The sequence below is a fragment of the Oncorhynchus gorbuscha genome, unplaced genomic scaffold (assembly GCF_021184085.1).
Source record: "Oncorhynchus gorbuscha isolate QuinsamMale2020 ecotype Even-year unplaced genomic scaffold, OgorEven_v1.0 Un_scaffold_1130, whole genome shotgun sequence".
Taxonomy (NCBI): Eukaryota; Metazoa; Chordata; class Actinopteri; order Salmoniformes; family Salmonidae; genus Oncorhynchus; species Oncorhynchus gorbuscha.
This window is the reverse complement of record NW_025746002.1, coordinates 1-5225: the sequence shown is the minus strand read 5'-3', so window position 1 is coordinate 5225 and position 5225 is coordinate 1. Positions and strand designations below refer to the sequence as shown.

Genomic DNA, 5225 nt, shown 5'->3' with positions numbered 1-5225 from the left:
TGGTCAAAATGACCTAGCTGTACAGGTGAAGATTGGCACAGATCCTTCTCCACAACCCCTCCCATCCTCGGTCCCTTCTCCACACATCTGGATTCATTCCTCCTGTGCACCTCCCTTGGCCAGGTAAACCATATAAATATTCCATCCTCAGTTAGCTACCCAGGGAGCTCTTGGTTGCCTCGAGACGTGGAGAAAAAGGGAGAGAGGCAGGGGTAGACGTGCAACAGGTGCAGTTTCTCAGGATAAGGAGGAAATAAATGATCTTCACTAAAACCACTGGGATTGAGACAGAGGTGCAAGGATGGGGCTTGTAGTAAGTCTGCATTGCACTTTTTGATTATCAGGATTTTAATAGACTTATTTTGTGTTCTTTCATCTTCACTAAAAATATGTTATTTTACAGTTCATATACTTGCAAAAAAAAGATTTCTCTATATTTCATATTAATTGCTGCTTCTTGGGGGATACATTCTAAATGGAATTTCTAGACCCGATGAGCAAAGAGGCACATTGATAGTTTGCAGCTTCTCATCATTAACGTGTGTTTGACATACAGAAGGGGAAAGATGATTATAAACTGGCGGCGACCTCCGAGGACGATGGAAAGAAGAAGAGTGAAAAGCAGGTGAAGAAAGCGAAGGAGAAGATGGATAAGGATGACCTGAAAAAGGAAGTTGACCTGGTGAGGAAAAAACTGATTATTTATTCATATAATGACATTAGATGACATGGACAGTGCACATGAATCCATATGCAATTTGTTTATAATATATACAATGACATAGCTTCAAAATGTTTGTGTTTTCCATAAGAAAAAGACAAAGTTACATAGTACACTGTAATGAAAAACGTTTTTCCCACATGAAAAAAGACAACAGTTGACTGTAGAATACTACAGTTCTAACTATAAAATTCTACATGAAACTGTAGAATACTATAATGTACACTGTAGTATCCCTCGATCATGTGTAGTACTTACTGTAGAATGTTGTAGTATACTGTAGAATGTTGTAGTATACTGTAGAATGCTATAGAAAATATGACAGTATTATTGTTTGTTTTTTAACACTGTAGAAAATACTACAGTAATGTTCACAAAAACACAACAGTCCACAAAAACACTACATTTTTTACTTTATTAACTACAACAGTATTTAATATGCATATCCTGCCAATTATATTCCCCATTGTGAGCCACCCATAAGTGAGAAATTATCCATTCAGACTTCAATCCTACTACCTACAAGTTATGGAAAATGCTTTCTTTCAGTATTTTTTCAGTAGGTTTCTGAAGGAAAGGCGTGTCAAAGATAATGAAAACCAAAAACTATAGTAAATAACATATTAATGCAGTAATGTTATACGGTAATTTGGGCGGGGAATTAGGTGCTGTATTTCAAATGATACTGTAATTCCATCCCACAGAATTCACTACCATAAAAAAATGTTGTAGCTCCTAAAACGTTTTGACCACCAGTGGGCATGGTGTTGTTGTTTCTGGCTCATTACCATATTTCGAGGCTTGCCTTGTAAGAGGCTGTATTTGTTGCACCATTTATCGAGAACGTTGTATGAATTTAAACTGGTGTGTGGTAGTAGTGCCCCAACCATTTCAAATGTATAGGGAACATACTGAAGTGGCAGTAAGCCTTAAACCTGTCATGGTTGAGCATTTTGCCATGTCATTTTGGTCTGTAGTTGCTAACCGTTTGGAAGCCTTTGTTAAGGCCTCTAGAAGTGCTAATGATATGAAACACAAAATATGAATTGATATGCTATAATGTGTAAGCACTACCTAACAGCTAACCTGCTTGTACCAATCCCATGTCGTGTAAAACACTGTGAAATACAAACCCCTTCTCCCCTCAATTCATTTCAATTACAGTCAGTAGTATTGACTGTTTTCACCACATTTTCATCTTTAACTGTATATATATGTAACGGTTCTCTTTAGGTGAAGTAGAGGCGGACCAAAATGCAGCGTGGTTTCTTTGGTTCATGTTTAATAACAAAAGATAAACATGAACACTACAAAAACGTGGAAAACCAAAAACAGCCCTATCTGGTGCAAAACACAGAGACAGGAACAATCACCCACAAACACACAGTGAAACCCAGGCTACCTAAATATGGTTCCCAATCAGAGACAATGACTAACACCTGCCTCTGATTGAGAACCATATCAGGGCCAGACATAGAAATAGACAAACAAGACATCCAACATAGAATGCCCACTCAGATCACACCCTGACCAAACAAAACATAGAAACATACAAAGCAAACTATGGTCAGGGTGACAATATAACTGTAAAACACATTTCACTGAACCTGTCCAGTGTGTGAAAATAAAATATGTTTTATTTTTAACCGTATAATAGAGTAAATTCTATGATATTTTACTGTCATTACACAGTAATTGCTTTTTCATACTTTATTCATATTACAGTAGGTAATATTAAATACAGTAACTTACCACTAGCTGCCTGTAAGTTACTGTAAAAATTCACGGCAACCCCTTTACAGTGTAACCCTATTCATCTCTGTGGGCCAGAAAAGGTGCAGCACACAAACTATCAAGCCTGTATAAAGCTCTTTGGTTTACAGATTTGCATTTTCATTTTTACTATCACTCTGCAGTGAGTCTTGGGGCAGTTCTAAAACCCCAATAGCCTGTGTTTAAACTTGAGAGAAACAGTAGCCTTTCATTGGAAACTGCTTTCTTACATGTAGCGAAATAGGAAAACGGATATGTGCACTGTGCAGTACTTATTCGGGTAGAAGGTAACATTCAGAAATGGATTCAATCACGAATCAGAGTGATTCCATCCATCATACAGAAACAAATGACTCTTCTATGGTTTAAGGTCAAATCTGTGCTGCATGACCTTGTCATACATAGAATCAGTTCCAAACTATTAGAGAAATGTGTTTCATCACTAAATGTTCTGTTAACTTACCAATGTGGAAAGATTAAAGAACAACAAGCTCTCTCTCTCTCTCTCTCTCTCTCTCTCTCTCTCTCTCTCTCTCTCTCTCTCTCTCTCTCTCTCTCTCTCTCTCTCTCTCTCTCTCTCTCTCTCTCTCTCTCTCTCTCTCTCTCTCTCTCTCAGGATGACCACAAGTTGACTGTGGATGAGCTTAACAGGAAATACGGCACAGACTTAGCCAGGTGAGTGAATATCTATGTGTGTTCATGTGTGCCTCCGTTTGTAACATTGACAACCAGTTGGATCAGTAGCTCCTACGGATGAAAGCTGACTGTAATTTGCGTTGGTAGAACTTCCTCTGCCTTCTAAGTCAAGATGGCATCACTATCTAACACCGAATCGTAACATATGAAACATATCTATATCTTCCTAAAGTTTACACAATTTGGAGTAAAACATATATTTTCAGATTGTGTGACATCACTTTGCTTACTTTGTGCCTTTTCTTTCCTCCTTCCCTCCCTCCTTTCCCTTCTCTTTCCTCCTTCCCTCCCTCCTCCTTTCCCTTCTCTTTCCTCCTTCCCTCCCTCCTCCTTTCCCTTCTCTTTCCTCCTTCCCCTCCCCCTCCTTTCCTTCTCTTTCCTCCTTCCCTCCCTCCTCCTTTCCCTTCTCTTCGTCCTTCCCTCCCTCCTCCTTTCCCTTCTCTTTCCTCCTTCCCTCCCCTCCTCCTTTCCCTTCTCTTTCCTCCTTCCCCTCACTCCTCCTTTCCCTTCTCTTCCTCCTTCCCTCCCTCCTCCTTTCCCCTTCTCTCCCTCCTCCTTCCCTCCCTCATCCTTTCCCCTCTCTTTCCTCCTTCCCTTCCTCCTCCTTTCCCTCTCTTCTCCTTCCCTCCCTCCTCCTTTCCCTTCTCTTCCTCCTCCTTCCCTCCCTCCTCCTTTCCCTTCTCTTCCTCCTTCCCTCCCTCCTCCTTTCCCCTTCTCTTTCCTCCTTCCCTCCCTCATCCTTTCCCCCTTCTCTTTCCTCCTTCCCTCCCTCCCTCCTTTCCCTCTCTTTACATTTTCCTCTCTCCTTCTTCCCCCACCTAGGGTCTATCCCTCGGTTCGGGCTAAGGAGATCCTTCTTCGGGATGGCCCAAACACCCTGACTCCTCCCCGCACTACCCCTGAGTGGGTGAAGTTCTGCAAACAGCTCTCTTTGGCGGGTTCTGCATGCTGCTGTGGATCGGAGCTGTGCTCTGCTTCATAGCCCACATTATCCAAGTCACCTCAGAGGAAGAGCCGACCAATGCTAATGTGAGAATCATCATACAATCGTAGAATTCAGAGATAATTTGAGATGAAGCCTCTAGTGCCTGAAAGGCTTTTCCTACTAATGATAACACAATATTCTCATAATCATTCTGCCTCTTCTTAATAGTTGTACCTGGGCCTTGTGCTCAAGGTTGTCGTCATTATCACCGGTTGTTTCTCCTACTACCAAGAAGCCAAGAGCTCAAAGATCATGGACTCCTTCAAAAACCTGGTCCCGCAGAGGTTAGACTTCTGCCTTTCAAACTCCTCTGAGAAGAACTCTATCATATAGTTACGTGTGCGGATGTTAATCGTGTCATCTTCCTTGTAGCAAGCCCTGGTAGTCCGTGACGGTGAAGAACATCAACACTGAGAAGAAGTGGTGGTTGGCGATATAGTGGAGGTGAACGGCGGAGATAGGATACCAACTGATTTGCGTATCGTCTCTGCCAGCGGGCTGCAAGGTGGATACTTTAAAAAAAAACATTAAGTCATGTGTCACGTAAATGTAATTCATTCGTTGTTGTAATTGACACAATTATCTTTCCCCACTCAGGTGGACAACTCCTCTCTCACTGGTGAATCTGAGCCCCAAACTCGTAGTCCCGATTTGAGCAATGACAACCCCCTGGAAACCAGGAACATTGCCTTCTTCTCTACCAACTGTGTTGAGGGTAAGTACCTTCTGTAACTATCTACAATTATTGAATAGTTCAAATTTATTGTATATATTCGTTATTTTAAGAGGGGATTCAGACCGGAGTTAAAAGCGCGTGTATTGAACTTTATTCATGTTGTATGCACTGTTTATTTGTTTCTATTCTGTTTGTATTCTGCCATTGAATTTAAGCATGTGGGTAACGCCAGAAATGGAGGTGTGTCGGAGGTGTGTCTGACCTTGATTTAATACCCAAATAATTCCATCACCATTAATAAGGTCGAGCAAACATGCCGGTTATAAGTGGAAAAGCATCTACTTTATTTTTCCCTGATAGAAGTAACAGCATTC

General features: G+C 41.2%; 1 pseudogene; it reads left to right on the top strand.

Moving 5' to 3' along the window:
• The first annotated feature begins 262 nt into the window (after positions 1–262).
• LOC124021563 lies at positions 263–5172 on the top strand (annotated as a pseudogene).
• The last annotated feature ends 53 nt before the right edge of the window (positions 5173–5225 follow it).